Genomic DNA, 26,363 nt, shown 5'->3' on the forward strand with positions numbered 1-26,363 from the left:
AATTTTTAAGAAAAGAAACTGAAAGTTTGTTCAGCTTTGAGTTTTGAGTTTTGTGGGGGGTGGTGTTGCTTGGTTGGTTTTTTGGGGTTGTTTTTTAGTGTCATACACTTACTTAAAGAATGAGATGTTGGGGCTTTAATCTCTCAAAAAGTGCACCCAGTCTCCACTCAGGCAGTGAAGGCCCAAATCTTTTGTAACAGGGATGTTCACGTGCAGCTAGACTGTAAGGTAACAGCAAAAGGCAGCATGTAATTTTTTCTCTAAAACAGCAGTAACCAGTCCTGAAGGCATTTAAGAGGGCAGCTGTCACGGCTTCCAGAAGTGTTCTTTGTGTGGCCAGTGGGGGAAGAGAAGATACCTGGTGAAACGCTGAGAGAAATCAATGCTCAAGTAGAACAGTGTGAAAGTGTGTAATTCTGCTTTACCATTTTTTCAATTTTTTTTTTTTTTTGTCTATTTAGGGCCACGCCCGCAGCATATGGAAGTTCTCAGGCTAGAGGTCGAATCAGAGCTACAGCTGCCGGCCTACACCACAGCCACAGCCACACGGGATCCAAGCCATGTCTGCAACCTACGCCATAGCTCACGGCAACGCCACATTCTTAACCCACTGCAGGAGGCCAGGGATCGAACCCGCATCCTCATGGTTCCTTTGTTACCACCGAGCTACAACTTTACCACTTCAAATGAAAGAAAAAAAAAATTATTTTTTTTCCTTTTATTTGAACTCCTGCTTTACCACTTCAAATGATGATGTTTCTAAGAGGCAGCTGACTCCTGTACCGATACGCTTACCTTCCGCCCCACACTTATCTGTGTTGGAATCCTGGCTCTGCTGGGTGAGTTGGGGCTTTACTTCTGTTTCTTCATGTGCAAAGGGAGGATGTTTCTTTATGTGCAAAGTTACCCCATAAGGTTGTTGGGATGAGTGGATTAATATATATATAATGCCTCTAAGCACCTAGGTGTAACAAGACTCTGTGTATGTACTAGCTCATATGGCTTTATCTCTGCACTTTTTTTCTCTCCTTAAATGAATCCTCAATATATTAGCTGTCAGCTATATTCTCCCCTTGAACACTCCAGGGAATAAAGTACAGACTCTAGGGATACAAGCCCTCGGCCCTTCTCCCCACCACCCCGCTGACCTAACCCAGGATCTGCCTCTCAGTCCAGGACTAAGACATGGTGGAGGACAGAATTCACACCATTCCGTGAAGCCTGTATAGAAGCCCTCAGCCGGCCCCCTCCAGGGGAAGCTCCTTCAAGCCAGGCAAGGTGAGCCCTTTCTGAGCAGCCTCCCAGAAACATTAACGCTAAATTGAAAGCTCTCTCCGAGGGACGCACTGCATTGCATGCTGGCTATTACTCTCCCCCTTAACCACCTCACCCCTACCTGCACCAGTGCGTGAGAATCACCTGATGAGAATGCAGAGTCCTAAACCCACCCTGAGATTCTGACTCACTAGCTGGGGTAGGACCCCAGGAGAGGCCACAGACCACACTCTGGGAAGCCTGCTATTCAAGGCAGAGATGTCTCACCTTGTGACAGCTATTAGAGCAGGACCTTTGTACCTTCAGCACATGACAACCAGACCTTGCACATGGTAGCTGCTTAATAAATTATCATTACATGAATGAGAGTGGGAGGAATAACACCGGCCCTTCATGGGTGAGAATAACAATCTCTTGCCCAACATCCAGAGAGGTGCAAAACCAGCAAAGAAAGCTCACAAGTCCAAATTTTTAAGAGGTTTTCCTCTGAAGGAGTCCCAGGTACAAAGAATGTGCAAGACAAAGTTTCAACTGCTACATATAATTGTTTAAATCATCCTTCATCCTAGATAGAGAGATTCTTTTGACTGAAGGGAGCCATGGGTCATTATTGCCTAAAGCTGGTCACTGACATCTGAACTAATTAACTTGTCACGCATTAATTGCAAAGTGACTGAAAAAAACAAGCAGCTTCTGTGTTCCTGATCTTTTTTCTCTGCTTTGTAGTTTACTTTCTAAGTAGTAAGGCCCTTCTGCGAGAGTTTGTGATGCTCCGAATCTCAATTAAAATACCAAATGGCATTCGTCTTAACCAAAAACACACTTTGATGTTTAAAAGTCATTCAAATTCGTCAAGATAGTTATCCTCACCGATCTTTAAGGACTCAACACACGTTCATGGTATCTTTCTGCCAAAGGAGAAGAAGCATCGCTAAAATGACCAAAAGTACCTCTTGTCTTCCAGGCTATTACTTACATGTGTGTGCGCGCCCTCAGCAGATTTCATTGAAAAGAACCTGATCCTAAAGCTGTTCTTTTCCAGTCAGCAGTGCCGACTCCAGGGTCCATTATTATCGCCAAATACATCATTTCGAATCACTTAACCTTTCTGCATTCTGTATATCCAAAAAACTGAGACCAGTGAATGAACAATGCTTGTCAGCTCTTTTGTGGGGACACAGGAAAAAGAAATGAGGTAATGCTAAGCAAGTCCAGCTCTATCTAATCGCATGGACAAAGGAGCTATGCAAAACATCTCCTTACTGGCTGGACAGATGGGGCTTCTGAAAATTGAAAGATGAGCATAGAAAGCAAGGAGAAGAGATGCTCAAAGTCTAAGTCCACAGAAGAAAGAGCCGTGACTGGATAGGGGAAACTGAAGGAATAAAGCTAAGATGAAGGGCTCACTAAGATGAAGCATTCATAGGGAAAAGCACGCCAATGGAAAAGTAATTCTCACAAGTTGCTAACAAAAGCAATTTAGTGTATTAACTTTCAGGCAAACGCCAGGTATTCTAAAGTAAGCTTTGATGGGAAGGTTAATTTGTCATGATTCTATTTTGGCAGGGAGGGCAAGGCAGAGGAGAGGAACGCTAGTTACACAGCTCATGGTGAAAACGCAGGATTGCTTGCACTCTACTGATTCTTTTTTCGGACTGAGTCAACCTGAAAAGTAGGCATTTCTGGGATTATAGCCAGGCCACCATGACAGGAAGCTGTGACCCCAGAAATTCCAGGTGGGTCTCCATAAAAGCTAATACCAGAATAACATAACGCCCCCTCTCAGTTGGGAAAAAAGTAATTATTACTGCTCAGATGTGAAGGGGAGAAAAGCAGTACTTTTTATTGAGCATCTATTTGCCAGGGGCTTATCTGATGGACTTTGCTTGTGCTATTTCATTTAATGCTCAAATATTAACAAAGTTCACTATACGGAGCATATACTATGTGGTAAGCTCTGTACCAAGTGTTTTGATTTTATTTCATCTTTAAACAATCAGGAATCAGATATTGTTATTATTCCTGATATACAAATGAAGAGAATGAGGCTCCGAATAAAGGCAAATAACCTGCCCAAGGTCATGTGATTAATAAAAGATCCATGGATAAACTACAGGTCTATGTGACTTCAACTCTCATATTTATACTAAACCTATATGCAGAAAGTAAAAAAATCCAATAATTATTTTCTATTAAAATATAAATCTTGGAAGTTCCCTTTTGGTACAGTGGGTTAAGAATCCAATGTTGTCAGCTGTGGCTCAGGCTACAACGGCAGTGTGGGTTTGATCCCTAGCCCAGGAACTTCCACATGCTGCAGATGTGGGGGGGGGAATTTATATATATATATATATATATATGTATAAACAGATACAGATATCTTAACATTTCAGTTCCCTCCTCTTTTTCTTTTTCTTTTTTTTTTTTTTTTTTTTTTTTGTCTTTTTGCTATTTCTTTGGGCCGCTCCCGTGGCATATGGAGGTTTCCAGGCTAGGGGTCAGATCGGAGCTGTAGCCTCCGGCCTACGCCAGAGCAACAGCAACGTGGGATCCGAGCCGCGTCTGCAACCTACACCACACCTCACGGATCCTTAACCCACTGAGCAAGGGCAGGGACCGAACCCACAATCTCATGGTTCCTAGTTGGATTCGTTAACCATTGCGTCACGATGGGAACTCCCTTCAGTTCCCTCCTCTTATACTTATGTATTTATAATGAAAAAGAAAACACTCTAAATATCCATAAATAGGGAACTAGATAAATTATGTTACATTAAAATGCAATAAGATCTTTTTTTTTTTTTTTTTTTTTGTCTTTTTAGGGCCGCACCCGCAACATATGGAGGTTCCCAGGCTAGGGGTTGAATCGGAGCTGTAGCTGCCGGCCTACGCCAGAGCCACAGCAACACCAGATCTGAGCCACGTCTGTGACCTTCACCACAGCTCACGGCAATGCTGGATCCTTAATCCACTGAGTGAGGCCAGGGATTGAACCACAACCTCATGGTTCCCAGTCAGATTCATTTCCGCTGCGCCACGACAGGAACTCCTAAAATGCTATGAGATCTTTTAAAAGAATAAACCAACTGTATGTACTTAGACTAATCAAAAAGTTGATGTGGGGAACTTCTTTGTACACAATCCCAGGCAATAAATGCAAAAAAGAAATGGAAAATCATTTTGCAACCCTTAATGGAATAATGGACTGAGGCAGTAATAATCCCTGGATGCCAAAAACTGCAGATAAAATGTTCACGGGAAACTTTATAATGGCAGAGCAGGTTCACCCACCCAAATCCTCTGCTCGATCTTAGAATCTCTCAAAATAAAACGTGAGACACATGAGCCTCTAAAGGTGATGCAGCAAGAACACAGCAAGCACCACCTAGGAAGGATTCTTGCCAAAAATATTCATTCTGAATCCAATCATGCCTCCAATACAAGGGATAGAGGAACAAGCTGTACAACACCTGGAGGGAACAGTCAAAACCAGAAGGTAGAGTCTTCTACAGTATAAATAACTTAGTTTCTTAAATGAATAAATGGCATTTTTTTGTAAGAAAGAGAATTTTTAAAGTTTAAGAGTTTTAATGGATGCCATATGTGGATTTAATTTGGCTCCTAATTCAAACAAAACAACTTTTCTCTCTCTCTCTCTTTTTTTTTTTTTTTTTTTTTTAGGGCTGCACCTGTGGCATATGGAGGTTCCCATGCTGGAGGTCAAATCAGAGCCACAGCTGCCAGCCTACACCACAGCTACAGCAACGTGCGATCCAAGCCCTGTCTATGAACTACACCACAGCTCACAGCAACACTGGATCATTAACCCACTGAGACAGGCCAGGGATCAAACCTACGTTCTCATGGATACAGATTCATTCCCACTGAGTCACAATGGGCGCTCCCAAAACAACTTTAAAAAAGGCATTTTTGAGAAAATCAGGAAAATTGAAAAATAGGGTGGATTTTAAATTATGTTAAAAATATTAATTTTTTTAAGATGTGACAATGGCATTATAGTGGGTTTTAAGTATGTCTTAGGAATACATGCTAAAGTATTTATGGGTGAAATTACACGATATCTTGGATTTATTTTAGAATACTCCAGAGAAAAAAGGGAAGCTATAGATGAAACCAGTTTAGCAAAGGTATTCTTATGGAAATCATCCAACATACACAACAGCAGGGAATGAATACACTGGATCTACATTCATCCAACTTCAACATTTTGCCAATCTTGACTCAGGCTATTCCTCCCACACATACTTTTTTCTTCTGGTATATTTTGAAGTAAATCTCAAACATCAGACAACATATCATTTCACTCATAAATATATCATTAAACATCACTAATCAGTGAGTTTTTCTTAACAAAATGAGTAGGCCAATATCACATGGAACAAAGTTAAGGATAATCTCCTAATCTTCTACCATAGAGTAAGATTGTCAAAATATTAACAAGTTATGTTGAAGCTGGATAATAGATACCCGGGGGTCCTTTATACATGCTAATTTTGTGTATGTTTGGAATGTTTCATAACATAATTTTGCTGAAAGAATAAGGCAACTTCATATGTACTGCAATGGAACAATGCTCAAGACATATTAAGTGAAAAAAGACAGAATTGTGTATTATTATGCTACAATTTGTGTTTAACAAGATACACACACACACATATGTATATGAAATATAACTGGAAAATGCACATGGAACTAAAAACAGCTGTTATCTCTGAGGAGGGGAACTAGAGCACCAGGGAAGAAAGATGTGTTTGTCCTTCTGTATGTTTTGAATTTAGAATAGTATATTATAGTAAATCAACTATTATGTTTTAAAGGAATAGTATATTATAAATTCAAGAACATAAATCATTCATAAATTTAAAGAAAAAAACAATGTATAGACAGCTGGGTATATCATGTATCATCAAAACTCATCATTAACTTGATTATCAGTCACAGCTTAAAATAATCTAACTTAGGTATCCTACCAGATTTATATTGGAAAATTGCCCTGATAGATCTGAAATCAGAAATCTCCAGCTGTCTAATCCAATATTGTGTTGTGGGTTTTAGAGCTACTGTGGTCTAAAAAATTGCCACTTCTGGAGTTCCCTTCCTGGCTTAGTGGTTAACAAATCTGACTAGGAACCATGAGGTTGCCGGTTCTATCCCTGGCCTGGCTCAGTGGGTTAAGGATCCAGTGTTGCCATGAGCTGTGGTGTAGGTTACAGACACGGCTCGGATCCTGTGCTGCTGTGGCTCTGGTGTAGGCTGGCAGCTACAGCTCCCTAGCCCGGGAACCTCCACATGCCAAGGGTGAGGCCCTGGAAAAGACAAAAAAGACAAAAATAAATAAATAAATAAAAGATTGCCACTTCAGCTTACCACCATCTCCTTCACCTCCTGCCTTATGTTTGGCTTATTCTGATTCAAACCTTTTTTTTCTGTGCTCCAAGCCTTTCCTTGGTACAGCAAAACCTCTCCATGTTTAAAGCTGAAAAGCACGACCACCTTTCAAAACGGTCCCACACACAAAGGAGACCTGTATTACAGTCCAGTTGTTACAGATCATTTTCTGTCCTTCCAACCTAGCTGGGTGTTACATAACTAACATCAATCTGGCTAGCTATCATTAGGGAGATTTGCCTTTTTCCAAACTAAATTGTGAATACCTTAAACAGATTAGTGCCTAAACATAAGCATAGAGTTGTCTCTTTACAGCAGCAATTTGGCTCTAACTGAGGCAGCATATTGGGAGCTTATAAAGCACCAACATCTCCTTTTCAAATATTCTTTTCTAAATTTCTTCTTTTCAGTCCCAAATGGAAAATGAAGCCAGAGTACATAACAAGTAGAAAATCATGGAATGTCATTCCCTGTGTGAAATTTTAGAGCAACAACTATTTTTGGTAACATTTGGCCCAAATGTTCTTTTTTGTCTTTTTTTTTTTTTTGTCCTTTTGTGTTTTTTTCTAGGGCCGCACCAGTGGCATATGGAGGTTGCCAGGCTAGGGGTCCAGTCGGAGCTGTAGCCACTGGCCTACGCCAGAGCCACAGTAATGTGGGATCCGAGCCGCATCTGCAACCTACACCACAGCTCATGGCAACGCGGGATCCTTAACCCACTGAGCAAGGCCAGGGATGGAACCCACAACCTCATGGTTCCTAGTCAGATTCGTTAACCACTGAGCCACGATGGGAACTCCCAAATGTTCTTATAAGATTTAGTTTTTTTCTGATATTAAATCCCATACAACGTCAGGATGAGGCATTTAAAATTCTGCAGTATTATTCTAAAAGTAACTTTACCACTAAGAACATGCTTTTATGGATACCAACAGTTTTATTAAGCATCAAATACACAACATGGAGAAATAAGTCTTTTCTGGGAAAAAAAAATGTGACTGTAAAATTATATAAAATCTACTTTGTAACTCAGCTTCATTCTTCATTACAGGTAGTTTAATGTTTCCCTCATAATAACCCAATAATATTGAGCTACAAGGAAAAGTTATGAATTACAGAGTTGATATTCCAACACCAAGATGAAAAAAGATCTAATCATGTAAAACTTTCTGGAGCCTATTTTTTATGAGCCTCTAATAGCATTTTTCAGGGTATACGTTTAAGTGTCTCAAACACTGCACCAATGGGTAGATATTCTAAACAGCTAGCCTTTGCCAAATTGCTTTGTTAAAAAACGAGGCATGAGGAATTCCCTGGTGGCCTAGCAATTAAAAATTCAGTGTTTTTTATGTCACTAGCATGGCCGCAGATCTGGTCTCTGACCCAGGAACTTCTGTATGCCACAGGCACAAAAAAAAAAAAGTTTCTCTTGTAGCTCAGTGGGTTAAGAACCCAACTAGCATCCATAAGGATGCCGGTTTGATCCCTGGCCCCACTCAGTGGGTTAAGAATCTAGTGTTGCCATGAGCTGTGATGACAGGTCACAGAATCAGCTCATATTCTGCGTTGCTGTGGCTGTGGCATAGGCCGGCAGCTGCAGCTCTGATTCAACCCCCTAGCCTGGGAACTGCCATATGCCACAGGTGTGACACTAAAAAAAAAATAGAAAAAAGGAAAGAAAAAATAGGAACAAGCAGTTCAGTTTGGGTTACTTAGATTTTTTTCTGTTTTCCTACAATGTATTATCTTTAAAAGTCGAAGCAGAGTTTCCACTGTGGTGCAGTGGGTTAAGAACCTGACTGCCACAGCTCAGGTCACTGCAGAGGTGCAGATTCAATACCCGACCCAGTGCAGTGGGTTAAAGGATCTGCCTTTGCTGCAGCTCAGATTCAACCTTTGGCCCAGAAACATCCATATGCCACAGGTGTGGCCATAAAAATTTTTAAAGTTTAAAAATAAAAAAAGTTAAAGAAATCATACTTTGGAGTTTTAACCACTAAGCTTCCACCTATAGAGCTCTAGCCTCCTGGTAGATGACACCTTTGTGAACATAACACCCTGTACAGCCACTGCACCCACCTCTCAGAAGGCAATGCCGAAACTCAAGAAAGCCCCTCTCTAAAGGAACATAAAGTGATCTAAGGTACATGGGCGACTGGCTACTCAAGTTCAGAGACATGAACACAAAAGGAGGAAAATATTACAAATATGGTAATGAGCTTTTTCAGACTTTAGTGTTATTGTTCTGTTTAAGTGTCTTAAACAAGACCCGCAACAAAGGGTAGATATTTTTATCGGAGCATTATTTTTATCAGTGCATTAAGCTGTACTGATTATCTTTACAAAGTCCTTAATCATTGCAAGACTACTATAAAGCCTACCATGTTTTGGATAAAGCTGAAAGAACTACTCTTTGATAATAAGGTCCTGTAATGCAAAATTTTGTTAACTTATGATATTTTCATTAGGAACTTGCTACAGGGACTGACTTTTAGATATTCAAAATAGAACTAACGAGTCCGAGCCGAGCGAGTAAGCTGAGTGGTTGTGTGGTCTCATCCTGGAGACCGGTAGCACTTGCAGCGTGGCTGACCAACTGACTGAAGAGCAGATTGCAGAAGTCCAAGAAGCTTTTTCACTATTTGACAAGGATGGTGATGGAACTATAACAACAAAGAAATTGGGAACTGTAATAAGGTCTCTTGGGCAGAATCCCACAGAAGCAGAGTTACAGGGCATGATTAATGAAGGAGAGGCTCATGGTAACGGCACAACTGACTTCCTGGAATTTCTGACAATGATGGCAGGAAAAATGAAAGACACAGACAGTGAAGAAGAAATTAGAGAAGTATTCTGTGTGTTGGATAAGGATGGCAATGGCTATATTAGTGCCGGGGAGCTTCGCCATGTGATGACAAACCTTGGAGACAAGTTAGCAGATGAAGAGGTTGATGAAATGATCAGGGAAGCAGATATTGATGGTGATGGTCAGGTAAACTATGAAGAGTTTGTACAAATGTTGACAGCAAAGTGAAGATGTTGTGTTAAATTTCTTTTTTTTTTTTTTTTTGGCTTTTTTTTTTTTTTGGTCTTTTTTTGCCTTTTCTAGGGCCGATCCCGCAGCATGTGGAGGTTCCCAGGCTAGGGGTCTAAGCCACACCAGGGCCACAGCAACGCAGGATCCAATCCGCATCTGCGACCTACACCACAGCTCACAGCAACGCGGGATCCTTAACCCACTGAGCAAGGCCAGGGATCGAACCTGCAACCTCATGGTTCCTAGTCGGATTCGTTAACCACTGCGCCACAACGGGAACTCCTTTTTGGGGTTTTTTTTGGTGTTTCGTTTTTCTGTTTTTGTTTTTTGCCATTTTTTGGGCCGCTCCCACGGCATATGGAGGTTCCCAGGCTAGGGGTCTAATCGGAGCTGTAGCCGCTGGCTTACACCAGAGCCACAGCAATGTGGGATCCGAGCCGAGAATGTGTTAAATTTCTTGTACAAAACTGTTTGCCTTTTCTTTGTAACTTATCTGTAAAACGTTTCCCCTACTGCTAAAAAAATAAAATAAAATAAAAATGCACGTAGAGTAATTAGGACCTCATTCCTCCGTGTTTTCTTCCCTTATCTTACTGTCATTGTCTTGAAACCTTATTTTAGAAAACTGATCAAGTAACATGTTGCGTGTGGCTTACTCTGTATATTTCTAAGCCCTTCTGCACATCTAAACTTAGATGGAGTTGGTCAAATGAGGGAACATCTGGGTTATGTCTTTTTTTTTCAGTAGTTTTCTTTAGGAACTGTCAGCGTGCTGTTGTAAAAGTGTGGAGTTGTAACTCTGCGTGGACTACAGACAGTCAACAATAGGTACTTAAAAGTTGCACTATTTCAAAACGGGTGTTTTATCCGGGTACTCGTACAATATTTTTTCGTACTGCTGGTCCTGCAGCAGAAACAGTTTCTTTTATTGTTACTTGCGCTTTAAACTTTGTTTTAGCCACTTAAAGAAAATCTGCTTATGGCACAATTTGCCTCAAATCCATTCCAAGTTGTATATTTGTTTTCCAATTTAAAAAATTACAATTAAAAAAAAATAGAACTAACACCGCAGGTTAACTATTACTTCTTTTTTTATTTTTTTTTTATTTTTTTGCTATTTCTTGGGCCGCTCCCATGGCATGTGGAGATTCCCAAGCTAGGGGTCCAATCGGAGCTGTAGCCACCGGCCTACACCAGAGCCACAGCAACGCGGGATCCGAGCCGCATCTGCAACCTACACCACAGCTCACGGCAACACCAGATCGTTAATCCACTGAGCAAGGGCAGGGACCGAACCCGCAACTTCATGGTTCCTAGTCGGATTCGTTAACCACTGCGCCACAACGGGAACTCCGGTTAACTATTACTTCTAAGCACTCCCCATACCTTTTAACCATATCACAGCACAATTTATTAACATAATGAAATCTTACCTAAAATAAAGGCATTCTCTCCTCACCTGTAAGTTAACATCCCCCAAGCCACCACCAAAACTATGTGGTACATAGATCAAAAGAGCTTTGTGACAACCTTCATGTTTGTGTACACGATGCAAGAGAATTCTATAGTTGGAACAACAGGCATAAGTTATAAGGCATAAGTTATAAGAGCTTTATATTTCGCTCTAGATTTAGAAAGACCTGGTTGGAATCTCAGCTGAGAAGTCATGTGATTTGGTGCAAATTTACCTAACCGTGAAATGTCCATAAATCAATGAAACGTTGGTACAGGGCCTAACATATGGGAAGTATTCAACATATGGCAGTCACTATTGTTATTATTATTATTGCTTAGGATACTTGCTCAAAATATGATAAAAAGGCACAAATCAAATAGAATAGGATTAAAACAAGGGGTCTGAGTCAATAAAACCCAATACTGGGTCTTGAATGATGGAACTTTCTTTTTGACCAAGGACAATAGAGTCTTTTTCTAAGTCGATATACACAGACCTATTTTTCTACCCCATCTTCCCAAAGGCTGTGTTACCACGGTGCTTTCAAGTGTGGTGTTGTGCAATAGATCTTCATGACTATTCTTTTCCAGGCTCAAGACAAAGGATAAAAATATGCTGAAGACCTCCATCGAACCCAAAGCCCAAAGACAATAAATAAACAGTTTTCACATGGAAGCCCTTCATCTAAATGGTTTAGACAGTTGAGTGTAAATTACATTTAAGAGACTGTTCCAAAAAAGCAGCCTTAAGCAAAACAGACTGGAGGGTAGAAGCTTGAATTCATGATCAGAAAAATCAATCTATAACTTCCATTGACCCCTAACAGCAATCTCAGATTTCACATTGAAGCTGCACAGTCACTAACACAGTAAACAGTAGCATCTGGCTCTCATGTGGGATAGTGTATACAATGGACAGATCCATAACTTTAGTCTACTTTAGACATTTAGATGGATGGGCTAAGAGCCCAGTGTGTTATAATAACCCTGAAAAGCTTTTGGCTCTGGCTGTGAACACATTAGCATTAACTTAAGTCTGTTGCTTTGTTTACAGCAAGAGATACTTGCTTGTGCTTTTGGCCTAAATGGAACTGGTTAAAGGCACCCAAGACCTTAAAGAGTAAAATTTACAACTAAGACAGCAGCTATTCACGGTACTGAGGCACCACTAAACATCTTTCTTTTTTGTTTTTTTCATTTCCTCTTAGTTACATCTTTTTAAAATAAGTGGTACCTTTATTTGGAGTCTCTGCCTCTCCATATTAGGAACATTAATGCCTAATTTTCCTTTTCTGTTTTTTGTTTTTCCCCTCCATAACCTGAAGCTTAAAATAAAAAATCAACTAGAGTTTCCTTGAATAAGTCACCATTTAGAAATGTCACACATGCAGCCATGTGTTTCTGAGCTAGAGAGTACAGGCTCTTTAGAACAGTGTTCCAATTATTCTTGTGGCAACTACTCCAAGCAACCAAAACTAATTTTTCCCAATATATCACTATAGTTTAATGTCTAGAATGAAAAGATGCCCTGCCCAGATCAGTAGACACTGATTAGTGCATATTAAGGATATAATCAGAGGGCCTCTGCATGACAGTCGAGGTTTCCAAAAAATGTGATTAAACAACACCCTATCTAATTATGTTTTTATTGCTTTTACAGATGGTGTTACCATGGATGAATTACATGTGACATTTATTCATATTTATGTTGCTTTCAAACAAATGTGTGAATCTCACCCTGACTAAAATCAGATTGAATAATTAACAGATGGGCACTCTAATACCATTAAGGAACAACATAACATTGCATTACCTTTAAAATTTCATTATACTCAGAAGCAGGCATTGTGATGCTCTGTATATTCTATCATTCAATCAATAAGTATTTTTTAAAAATCTCTTTAGGGTCTAGCAGTGATCCAAATAGCAACTCAAGATGAAACTTTATTTTTTTTAAGCCACACATGCAGCATATGGAAGTTCCTAGGCTAGGAGTCGAATCAGAGCTGCAACTGGGGCCTACACCACAGCCACAGCAACTCAGGATCCAAGCCGCATCTGCATCTGCAACCTGTGGCACAGTTTGTGGCAATGCTGGATCCTTAATTCACTGAGCCAGGCCAGGGATTGAATTGCATTCTAATGGATTCTAGTTAGGTTCCTAACCCACTGATTCACAATGGGAACTCTGAAACTTTATTTTATTTATTTATTTGCCTTCTTTTTTTTTTTTTTTTTTAGGGCCACAACTACAGCATATGGAGTTTCCCAGACTAGGGGTCTAATCGCAGCTACAGCTGTCAGCCTATGCCACAGCAACGCCAGATCCAAGCCATGGATGCAACCTACACCACAGCTCAAGGCAACGCCAGATCCTTAACCCACTGAGCGAGGCCAGGGATCGAACCTGCAACTTCAAGATTCCTAGTCAGATTGTTTCCACTGAGCCACGATAGGAACTCCTGAAACTTTATTTTAAATACATCTTAATTGATTTTAAAAGTCACCATAAGTAGGGCCTGCATAAAGAAAGAACATTAAGGAGTTCCCATGGTGGCGCAGCAGAAACAAATCCGACTTGGAACCATAAGGCTATAGGTTCAATCCCTGGCCTCGCTCAGTGGGTTAAGGAGCCAGCGTTGCTGTGGCTGTGGTGTAGGCCAGCAGCTACAGCTCTGATTCGACCCCTAGCCTGGGAACCTCCATGTGCCAAGGGTGTAGCCCTAAAAAGCAAAAAAAAAAAAAAAAGAAAGAACATTAATATGATTCAGAAAACTACCCAAATGGGAAGAAGTTTCTAAATATTCTTATGGTACTTGATTTACCAAAACTGAACAATATATTAATGATAAATCAACATTAATTTATTTATGAGCCTCATTCCTGGTAAGGCAAAAATCAGAAAATTAATGATCAGATATTTGAGACCTTTTCACATGACCCACAATGAATATATACATCCTATACCCCTAAGAGAGTGAAATTTAATTTTATTTTTAAGGATTTTCCAAGACATTCTTAGGAAAGTGAAATGCAGTGATTTTACTATTCTAGTAATATCACAGCTAAATAAAATGAAAAACAACCTGAAATCAAAAAAACACCTAAGTCTATAGGAACACTCTTAAGTGATGTGATTGCAGAAGGTGCAGAGAGCTGCCAGAAGCTCTGGGTTCTGGTCCTAATTCTGTCACTCATCACATGCATGACTCTGGCCAGTCTGCCCCTCTGTGAAATAAGGGGATGAAGTGTCCGTCCTTAAGACTGGCTCAGCCCTAATTCTCTACCTGCATCACCTTCCCTGAAAAGTAGCAAATGGGGTGTAAATGGCCTCTCTGCATTAATCATAACCTGCCAAGAGTGACGATTAAGACAGGGGAACACAAACACAGCAAATGGAAATGGGTAAATGCCTTCCATTTCTTTTCACAGCAGTGTGTTAATTTTTGAAGGAAAGAAATTCTAAAACTCCAATACATGGGCACCTCTACCCTGAGAAGCAGGGAGGGTTTGCCTGCAGAGATGAGGGCTCCTCGGTTTGACGTCCAAGGCATCAACAGGCCCAAGCGTGGCCATCGCTTCATTAGGCTCCCCTTCAGAGAGAGACGATGTTTGGCACTTGGCCAAAAAAGGGGGTGTGGTCTCAGGCTGGTCAGAGACGGCAGAGCGAGAGGGTTGGATCAGTAAGGGTACCTCTGAAAACGTTCCTCACCCAGGCTCACCCACTCTTCCCCTGCAAGTACCAGCTGTGCATCCTGTGCCTTAGCTCCTCTGAAATAACTAACCAACTACAAGCAGAGAAAGGGCCCTTTCCAGCATAAATCTAGCTTTACTCAACAATATGGAAGGAAGGGAGTTCCCCGGTGGCTGAGCAGGGTTAAGGATCCAGCACTGTCACTGCTGTGGCTCAGGTTGCTGCTGTGGCGCAGGTTCAATCCCTGACCGGGGAATTTCCACATGCTGAGGGCGTGGCCAAAAAAACAAAAAAAAACATTATATGGAAGCAGGACAAGGTGGGTGGGTGGGGCAGGGCAGGGGGAAGCTTTATTTTCCTCTGCTTCATTTTATTTGGCTCGTACTCTATTTCACAAAGCTCACAGGATGAATTAGAACCTTCTGTGCACTTAGTGCTCCTGCAGTTCAGTGGAATAAAAATGGCAAGTGAATAATCCATGTTCACAACACTTTGGGTGGGGCAAGCTCTTGTCTGTTGTTTGATGTTCTGCGACTTAAGCTGCCGGTTGCAAAAGGCTATGAAAAAGAACAGACCTCATCTCAGCTTACTTTCTTTTCTCTCATCTCACCATCTTTCCCACCCAAAAGTTTCTTCCATACCTAAGTGTTTCTGGAATCAGTCTTTGGCCCCAAAGCCTCCAGTTTGTGCAGAAACTCACAGAAAGGATTCACAGAAAAGACTCAAAATGAAACAAAAAAAAGTATAAATATTTTTCAGTGCTTAAAGATAGAGCCTAATTATTTATTTGCCATTGCTTTTCAAGTGGATGTCCTATACCTTGACCTAAAACTCTGTCAAATGTTCACAGAAAGGTGCTAAGATAAATAAACAATTTATCCTCCTAAATTTCCCTTTATAGACCCGACCGACCACCCACACTTATTTTCAGTCTCTAAAACAAATGTAGTGCTATATGCCCAGAAGGAGCAGTAAGATGCTATTGTATTCCCTCGCTCTCCAAAAAGACCACACCTAAACATCACCACGGTGAGGCTCTCTCCTGATGCATGAGTGTGGGAATGTGATGTTTGTTACCAGCAAAAAAAAAAAAAAAAAAAAAAAAAAAAAAAAAAAATAGTGCTTACAAATTTGCACCCTTGCACTTCTCACCACTTCTTAACTGGGCTTTTGACACAGGGAAGGAAATTTGTTTGCTGGGGGAAGGGGGCAAGAATTCCATCATTCTTCCACTACCCGCACCTGTTCTGCCAGCTGACGCCACCTAATATACATCTGACCATTAAAAAGGCAATTTACCAGCAACTACCTAATTTTACATGCCCCTCACTACTGGTTCACTCTGCTTTCTCCCTCACCCAAAGCAGAAAAGAGGCGGCAACCGCTAAATATTTCTTCAGCCCAGACACAGACATCTTAACATAAGCGGCGATTCTAATCAAGGGAGCCACCACCCTTCTCCCCGCTTACCACACAGAGAATACCAAGGGTCTGCGAATCTGAAATCAATTCACTTTACCCAGATCTAACAAATCTACCCTACAATTATAAAAATAGAAAACGAAATTCAGAAAAACACATCATACGGAGAACAAACCAAAATCAGGGCTGGAGGACATTTGCACATCAGCCCTGCCTATTAACTCCAGGATGGCATAAAAAGCAATGCTGCCCAGCCCAGATTCTGGGAGAGGATTTTACAAAGGGCTTCCAGGAACCCCCATCAACACCAAGGCTTCCTTTCCGCTTCAAAATGCTCTGAATAAAGATTTTCTTTAAGCACTTACTGGGAGCAGCAGCTTGTCTCAGCAATGTGCCAGTGAGTTACACAGCAGGAGCGGCTCTGGAGCGGGGCAAATCGGAGAGCCCCCAGCTTCCCCACAGGGTGATGTCTATGAGCCAGTAGCCGGGGAGCCGACTTTCCCATTACAGCCTCAGACTGTAATCCATGTGCTTTCGGCGGGCCAGTCCCAGCTGCCCACACAGCACCACATGATCTGCTGTGACATCAGATCAGCCAGACGTGACAGCCCATCCGCCGGCCCCTTCCACACTCATAGGTTGCATCATTTGGGTGCCTTTAGGTTACATTTAAGCAGGTGGTACAGAGTAAGGAACTGCTGTTTCCTCACGAGAATTTTTTTGCCTTCTGTTTCTAGCAGAAGGAAAAAAAATAAGTAAGAAAAGCACTTGGGTTAGTTTGCAGCCAGAATGTATCAGCTATATGGGAAGTAACTGGACTTCCACGCCTAATGCAGGGAAGATGAGGAATGAGCCACTGTCAAGATGCCAATACCAGAGGAGTGATTTCATCTGCAAATCACCACCACCTCCCCCGCCTTTCTGAGAGGATCATCATTCATATTACCTATATATATATGATATTATGTATATCATAAAGTATCAGTGAGTTTTGTGAAGGTTTTATTTAAGCTAGTTACTACTGATTTTAGTTCATGGAAAAAGATCTCAGGGAGAGAACCACTAAATTCAGAGCCAGTTATAATAATTCCACTGTTAAAGGACTCATGTATAGTCCAAGAGAAATAGACTTGTAGACTAGACAGACAGGCAAAAAGTCAGGATCATTTATTCAGGCTTGCCTTCATTCATTCAGTAACATTTCATTGATCAGCTACTAGGTACCCAGCACAAAGGCTGGGTGTGAATATTCAAACAATATGCATAGTTTCAAGATTTTTTTTTTTTTAATTCGGCACGGGGCTTCTAATTCCATTTCTGTAATAAGTTGAGGAAGTAATAGCATTATCAAGTCTCCTTATAAATGTTCTGTCTAATACTGAATCTGAAGGCCAATTACAAAACCATGTTTTACCCTAATTTCATTATGAGAAATGGCAATATAACCTTTAAGGTAAAAATAACCAAAGTTATTAAGCTTTTATGAAGCAAAATCATAGTCAAGCTAGGCAGCAATGACCAGAAATGTAATTATTCCCTAATCTAGAAGAGAATTCGCTCTGTCTGCTTTAACTGTATTACTTTCTGTGAATTTGGTTATTCAACTGCATTTTCAGATATTTATGTAAAATCAGGATCTCCTTAACCGGCTTATACACCCACTGAATGGCATGCACCTTGGTATTATTTACAGGGACTTAATAGGTGTTCAATAAATAGTAAGTATAAATGAATTGACTCAACAGTTTATTCTTTATGTGGCTTATTCCCAATAGAGATCAAATGGAAATTAGTTGCCCCATGGAATCGCATGTTGAATTCCATGGTCACAAGCAACCTGGTAATCTTCTCAGGGGTAAAGATCACAAGCTTGGTACAAAACAAATACACGACTTAAATATTACATATAAAATGATTATTATTAGATTATATTGTTTCCATAACAAAGAGGATATGCAGAGGATATGCTTTAATAAATGCACAAAAAAATACAATCCACTTTCAATGTAAAGAACAAAGTGAAAATATTTTTGCTTATTCTGTAGGAGAAATATTAATAAACAAAAATAAAAGAAGATGAAAATGATGTTTTTCTGTCTGAGAAGTGTCTTTTTGTTTAGCATTTTTGTTCAGCATTTTGCTCACCTTTGACTTTATAAACATAATAACTTTGAACTTTTTTGTCTTTTGTCTTTTTAGAGCCGCACCCACGGCATATGGAGGTTCCAAAGCTAGTGGGTCTCTTCGGAGCTGTTGCTGCTGGCCTACGCCAGAGCAACAGCAACGCCAGATCCAAGCCATGTCTGTGACCTACACCACAGCTCACGGCAATGCTGGATCCTTAACCCACTGAGCAAGGGCAGGGATCGAACCCACAACCTCATGTTTCCTAGTCGGATTCATTTCCACTGCGCCACGAACTCCTGAACATGTTAAAATAATACTTCCCACTTAGTGATCTTTCATCATTATCTCTTACTGTATGGGTAAGTAAAGTGGGAAGTTTGGCCTCACAGACACAATGCTCCTTCCAAAATCTATACAGTTAATAAAAATTTAATATTCAAAAGACTATCACTACTACTGCTAAAACAACTCTAGTTTAAACTACATCAAAATTTGCGTCCTAGACTATGGCAACTGGCTCCACTCTGTCTTTCATACAGAAAACAGACTGTTCTTAGCCAAATTGAATCTTTCTTTTACTTAATTCCCTCCACCATTTCCCCATCTCATTTAATTCCTTAACACGGCCTCTAAAACACTTCAGTAATCATGTAGAGATGTTTCTCAAGATGTTTCTCAACAGCAAGTAACATTTTGAACATTATTCTCCTTGACTGAATTATGGTTCTGTAAGTAATTAACACATTTTCTATAAATGATTTATTTCACTAGGATAGATGATCAGAAAATGGAATTATTGAATCCAAAGATATGGTCTTCTTCCAAAGTAATAATGTTGAAGCCAAATACATAGTTGACTGTCCAAAGACTAAGCTCCCAACCTCCCTTGCAAGTAGGTGTGGCCCTTGTAAGCAGAATCCTACCTCTCTGGCTGGAAAGAAAATTGCTTGTCCTAGATTTCTTTCTTTCCCCTTCATGCAAGGTTGAACATAGACTTGCCCGTGAACTAGCTTCAACCATACAGCTGAAATACTTTGGAAATGGCAGAGCAAGAGAATGGAAGGAAACAGGGCCCCCCCAAAACCACAAAAAGCAGATCTGTTCTTCCAACCCAGGCCATCCACTGCAGATTGTCGTATGAGAGAAAAATTAATTTATTTTTAAGACACTTTATTTGGTACCTCTTTGTCACAGAATATCTGGCCCTATCGTAACTAATAGAAGTGGTCATAACTTTTTTTTTTTTTTTTTTTTTTTTTTTGCTTTTTAGGGTTGCACCCAGGGCATGTGGAGGTTCCCAGGCTAGGGGCCAAATCGGAGCTGCAGCTGACAGCGCACACCACAGCCACAGAAATGTAGGATCTGAGCCGAGTCTGTGACCTACACCACAGCTCACTGCAACGCCAGATCCCTAACCCATTGACCAAGGCTAGGGATCAAACTGGTGTCCTCATGGATGTTAGTCAGATTTGCTGAGCCACAACAGGAACTCCCGGTGGTAAATTTTTAATATTGCAACTTAATTCATATTGCCCAATTACTAAGCAGAAAGTCAAAAATTAACTGACACTTCTGCCAATGTGTAAAAGATTACAGATTTACTGCATTCTTGTCAACATTGAGGCTTTTTTTTTTTTTTTTTTTTTTTTTTTTTTTTGCTTTTTAGGGCTGCAACCACAACATATGGATGTTCCCAGGCTAGGAGTTGAACTGGAGCTGGAGCTGCTGATCTATACCACAGCCACAGCAGTGAGGAATCCAAGACACATCTGTGACCTATACCACAGCTAACAGCAACACTGGATCCATAACCCACTGAACAAGGCCAGGGATTGAACCTGCGTCCTCATGAATACTAGTTGGGTTCATTACCACTGAGCCACAATGGGAACTCCTGAGGCTTATTTCTTTTAAAGAATATCTACTAAATTGATAAAGGAAAATAATAGTATAAGTTCTCTTTTTTATTACTAGAAAGTTAAACATGATTAAATATTTACTATTCATTGGTATTCTATCATTTGAAAATTGCTTATTTGTTGTTTTTATTTTCATTGGATTCTTAGTATTCTTATTGTCCATTCTATTGAGCTTCATGTTTGCCTTTCAATTCTGTTTTTGGGAAACATGCTGAAATGTTTTACTGTCATCAAATTTGTAATTTTTCTATTGCAACTTGAAAGCATTCCCAATACCCAGATTTTGAAACCTAAACACCATTACCCACTCAAAAGAATCAGAGTTTTTTGGGGGGAAAAAGCAGCTGACTTAAGACCTGAGGCAGAGGATGTATAAGGTGAATGTAGGACATTGTCTTATGCCAGAAAGCAAGAAAACTATTGAAGAGCTTTGGCAGTGTGTCAAAGGACATAGGATTCAATTTGGGGGCACTCCCAAGTTCATCAAAGCATCTGTTCTAGTTACTGTGGCTCTACCAAGAGCCACACCAAACTTGGCTTTAAACAACATTTTTTCTTTGCTCAAATCTTCAGTCTAGCCAGGGCTTAATGGGTCACCTGGTGTCTACCCTACTCACTATCAACTGAGCATCTCAAAAGCTGGAGGACGAAATCTACTGAGAGCTGGTTCAGTTGCATGTCTGTTGCCTGGACTTGAACAGCTAAGGAAAGGAACAATTAGGATTTCTTAGTTAACTCTATATGCTCTGGTGTCTTTCCATATGTTCTTCCAATGTAGTGGCTTTAGGGTGATTAGATTTCACCAAAAGCCCAGGTCCCAAGAGAGTTCTGGGCAGAAGTGATGGAGAAGTGTCAACATCACAGCATAAGAAAACATCTGGGACCAAAGATATTGGTGTAGCCATCTTTGTTAAACACAATCACGGCATCATAAAGAATACGATAATTGGAAGTTCCCTTGTGGCTCAGAAAGCTAAGAGTAAAAGTTGTGGGGCAGGCTACAACTGCCCTGAGAGTTTGATCCCTAGCCCAGGAACTTCCACATACTGTGGGTAAAGGAAAGAAAAAAAGAAAGAAAGGAAGAAAGAAAGAAGGAAAGAAAGAAAGAAAGAAAGAAAGAAAGAAAGAAAGAAAGAAAGGAAGGAAGGAAGGAAGGAAGGAAGGAGGAAAGAAGGAAAGAAAGAAGAAAAGAAAGAAGAAAAGAAGGAAAGAAAGAAGGAAAGAAAGAAAGAAGGAAAGAAAGAAAGAAAGAAGGAAAGAAAGAAAGAGGAAAGAAGGAAGAAGGAAAGAAAGAAAGAAGGAAAGAAGGAAAGAAAGAAAGAAGGAAGGAAGGAAAGAAGGAAAGAAAGAAAGAAGGAAAGAAGGAAGGAAGGAAGGAAAAAAGAAAGAAAGAAAGAGGGAAAGAAGGAAAGAAAGAAAGAAAGAAAGAGAAAGAAAGAAAGAAGGAAGGAAGGAAGGAAGGAAGGAAGGGAAAGAGGAAGGAAGGAAGGAAGGAAGGAGAGAGAAAATACTATAATTGATTGATATACTTGAATATATAAAAATCCTAATGACAACATAGGAACAACAACAAAAACCCCACAGGTGCCACTAATTGAGATGACGGTTATACCAATTCCTTACTCTAAAAATTGGTAAAGAAAGAAATTTAAGTATTAATTCTTTCTTTTCCACAGAGAACTCTACTTTAGAGTAAGTAGCTCCCATTGACGAAGGGAAGCTCTTCTTGATGGAAGAATTCTAATTAATGAATACAAAAGGATGGACAGCATTGGAAAAATCACCATTTTGCAACTTGTAATAGAATAAGTGGTTCAGGCAAGAGTCAGCAAGAGATGCTAAAAGCATTGAATATAAGGTTGGCAAGGGAATGGATATCAATCTGCTGCCAAGTTATCAACACACAGAATATTTACTTCTCTTAAGGGGAAAAACCATAACTTTACAATGGAGTGATGTGGCAATTCTCATATGAACCATTTATCCAGGATGGAGCTCAGCATGATAAAAAGTAAAACAACTAGGTATTATGCAACCCATAAAATAATGTGATACAATATTCACAGCACCACCTGTGAAATATTATTGATAAGAATGTATTATTGACTTTAGTTATGACTTGAGATAGAAATTTCCAGTTTAAAAAATGTACAATGGAATATTAATAAAAAGTTTGATGATACCAGAACAGTCATATAAATACAGTGAGTGGAATTCTACCAGAAATTGACCCAGACTCTTCAAAAAGTAAATACAATTTTTTAAAAGGAGGAATAAAGAAGTGGGGGACGTTCCTGGACTAACAGAGGAATAAGATCTATAATAGCTAAATGGTAAGAGCTATGTAGGTCATTGATTAGATCCTGTTTTGGGCAAATTAGCTAAAAACAAACAAACAAAAAATATACCCTTTGGGGACAACTGAGAAAACCTGAATGTGTATTGGGTATTAGAAAATATCAGAGAGTTTTTATTAATTTTTTAGATGTGAAAATAATAGCATTATGTTTATATAGGAAAAATATTCTTTTTTTTTTTGGTCTTTTTGTCTTTTTAGGGGCGCACCTGTGGCATATGGAGGTTCCCAGGCTAGGGGTCCAATCAGAACTGTAGGCCCCAGCCTACCCCACAGCCTCAGCAACACGGGATCCGAGCCGCATTTGCAACCTACACCACAGCTCACAGCGACTCTGGATCCTTAACCCACTGAGCAAGGCCAGGGATCAAACCCTCAACCTCATGGATACTAGTCGGGTTCGCTAACCACTGAACCACAACAGGAACTCCAAAATATTCTTATTTTAGAATGTATAGGTAAAACAACATGGCTGTAATTATTTCCAAATGTTTTAAAAAGAATATTAAGGAAATATGGCAAAACATTAACAATTAATAAGCTTATATAGGAATGTGTGGGTATTTGTCATACTATTCACCCTACTTATTTTCATGTTTGATAGGTTTTACGGTAAAACATAACACAGAAACATTCTTCCCACATCCAGAAGTTTTCTAAATATTTACTCCCAATTTTTCTAATTTTTATATTTAATTTTCTTTAATCGTTTAACAATTTAAACTACCCGGACTGTTTTTTGGAGTAGTCTGCCTTTCCCCAATTATGACACCAATTGTCCTAAAAAAAAAAAAAAATTGTTAAATAATCCTGCTATTTCTTCTCAATTATTATACTTCTTTTGTTTTTTATTAAATTATTGACATGTTAGAGTTTATGTCTGAGATAACTATTCCATTGATTTGTCTATACCAGTGTCATTTAATTTAATCACTGTTGCTTTATGCAATAATTAAACAACATTCCCTTTTCTTTTTTTTTTTTTTTTTTTTGGCTTTTTGCTTTTTCTAGGGCTGCTCCCGCGGCATATGGAGGTTCCCAGGCTAGGGGTCCAATGGGAGCCGTAGCGGCCGGCCTACGCCAGAGCCACAGCAACGCAGGATCCGAGCCGAGTCTGCAACTTACACCACAGCTCATGGCAACGCTGGATCCTTAACCCAATGAGCAAGGCCAGAGATCGAACCTGCAACCTCATGGTTCCTAGTCGGATTCGTTAACCACTGAGCCCAGTGGGTTTTTTTTAAAGCTATTAATGCCCATTTGTCTTTTGTTATTGTTACGTTCCCTAATTTCGTTTATTTTTTAGATTCCACATATAAGTGATATTTGTCTTTGTCCATTTGTTTTTTTCAGGTAATTTTTGAAATTTGGCCCCAACTTTCAAAAAAAAGTCCCATTTTTATTTGTTTGTTTTCTACTGGGGTTTGATTCAAATTGAATTGGAAAAGAAGTATCATCTCTACATTACTGACAACACTTAATCTCACTCAAATTTTAAGAGCTCTGTTTTTTTAATTCTTCCTCGTATTGAGTTACAATGTGCTTTCTTCAAATTCCCCAACCCCACTGTTGTAGTTCTGCTCTCTGGAGTGACATAAAATTTGTGTAGTCCTTCTCCCACATAATTGAAGAGAGCAATTAAGTTCCCCATTTATTCAGCCATTTCCTGTTTGACATAATTTTTCACTCTCTTCATTGCCCTGCCTAACCACTTCCAAAAATGCTTGACTGTACCAGTGCTTCCTCTTGAAATATGGAACCCAAATCTAAGGACTCAAAACTCCAAATATATGTGGTCTGAGAAGCACAGAGAAGTGGGATTATTATTTACCTTATCCTGAACACTTAACTATTATTCATGCAGTCTAGATTTGTATCCACTTCTCTTGGCAGTCCTCTACACTATTGGCTCATAAAGAGCAGGCAGTCAACTAAAATCACTAGACCTTTTCCACTGAATTGTTCTTAAAATAGATGTATATTTTTTTAACATAAGCAGATGAATGCTAAATCTATTTGTGTGTGTGTGTGTGTGTGTGTGTGTGTGTGTGTGTGTGTGTGTGTGTGTGTGTGTGTGGTTATATGTACCCTTGTGGAGTTTCATCTTTTCAACATTGGTCATCATTTCAGCCTAAATATAAATCCTAGTTTTACTATTTAAGGAATTAAAACTTAGTCATCTGCAAATTTAATAAGTACATCTTTCTTTGGCCTTTCCACAAAGTCTGACAAAGAGGACACAAACAAGAGAAACAGAGAAGGAGCTGAAAGTTCGACTTAAAAGAAGGAAGAAGAGGTGGATGTCAAGAAAGGCTTCCTAAACCAGTGATGCCAGAGAAGATAAATAACTAAAGCAGAAGTGATAATAACAACCAGAAATCAGACCAACCATAGCAGACATTAGCTCTAACCACTAAAACTACCCGTGACTACTGTTTGAGCATCAATCTTGCCAACAGGTATAATGTAGCAGGCTTGCTACAGCAGAATGAATAAGAAATAATAACTGGAGTTCCCATTGTGGCTCAGTGGATTAAGGACCCAGCGTAGTCTCTGTGAGGACACAGGTTCGATCCCTGGCCTCACTCAGTGAGTTAAGGATCCGATGTAGCCGCAAGCTGCAGCATAGGTGGCAGACACAGCTCAGATCCAGTGTTGTCATGGCTGTGGCCTAGGCCTGCAGCTGCAGCTCCTATTCAGTCCCTAGCCCAGGAACTTCCATATGGTGTAAGTCCAGCTGTAAAAAGAAAATAAATAAAAACTGAATGACAAAAATTCTTTACACACGATCCCTAATACACCACTTAGGGCGGCAGGAAGTCACCCGCCCATGTAGTTTGTGAAGTATCCCCAAGCCTCCTATCTTACTTCCAGCCTTTTTTTTTTCCTTTCCATGTCTTCTAAATTATGCTTTAAAACTTCCCCACATTTTCAATTATTTTTTTATCAACCCAATGCCCTCAAAATTTTTACTCAATTATTTACTCAATAACTTCCCCTTAATTATTTTACATAAAAATAAAGTGCTCTGTGTAAAAGAAAAATTCTAATAATATAAAGTTATACAGAGTAATATTCCCCTCTCCTTCAACTAATTCTACTTTCTAAAGATGAGCACATCAACAGATATATCAAGACATATCTATGTATATATAGCCCTATGTATATTGAAGTAAATAGGAAAGAGCAATTATTTAGCTGTTGGCAGAAAACAATCATCCAAACGATGCTACCTCAGCCCATTATGCTCCCAGGAAGCAGCAAGTCATATATTCTTTCTCATTATACTCTTTGGATCCAATCCCAAAGGAAGTATCTGTAATTCACAAATTATTTATTCGATAGTGGCATTCTAAAAGAGAACTGGCAATGAGGGCGGCAATTAAAACATCAACAGCAATGATTTCCCCTAATCTGCCTCTACACTTTTCACCCCAGAAGCCTTCTTGGTGCCACACAGACACCCCAAAAATAAATTATCTAAAATTGAACTTACCATCTTCCCTAGGAAACATGATACTCTACTTTTTCCATCTCATCCAGTAACCAAGCCAGAAACTAGGGAGTCACCCTCTTCCTCCACATCATATATTCAAAAAGTTAGCAAAGTCCTGAAGAGGGATAATACCCTCGATTAGTGAGCTCCTGCTTATCTCTCTGGCTTTATCT

General features: G+C 39.8%; 1 protein-coding gene and 1 pseudogene across 22 annotated transcripts in view; one reads left to right on the plus strand and one right to left on the minus strand.

Moving 5' to 3' along the window:
- ANK2 (ankyrin 2) overlaps window positions 1-16,818 on the minus strand; it is a 607,793-nt gene extending 590,975 nt beyond the window's left edge. For all 22 annotated transcript variants that reach the window (XM_084973140.1, XM_084973126.1, XM_084973116.1 and 19 more), the window contains exon 1: window positions 16,658-16,818. The gene's annotated coding sequence lies outside the window, so the exon portion shown is untranslated. The remainder of the gene's footprint in view (window positions 1-16,657) is intronic.
- On the plus strand, window positions 8,832-9,722 carry LOC102157584 (calmodulin pseudogene; annotated as a pseudogene).
- Window positions 16,819-26,363: the final 9,545 nt, after the last annotated feature.

Source organism: Sus scrofa, chromosome 8 (genome assembly GCF_054392235.1).
Source record: "Sus scrofa isolate SSC_HxYL_T2T_F1_AM1 chromosome 8, Sscrofa_HxYL_maternal_Yorkshire_Landrace_v2.0, whole genome shotgun sequence".
Taxonomy (NCBI): domain Eukaryota; kingdom Metazoa; phylum Chordata; class Mammalia; order Artiodactyla; family Suidae; genus Sus; species Sus scrofa.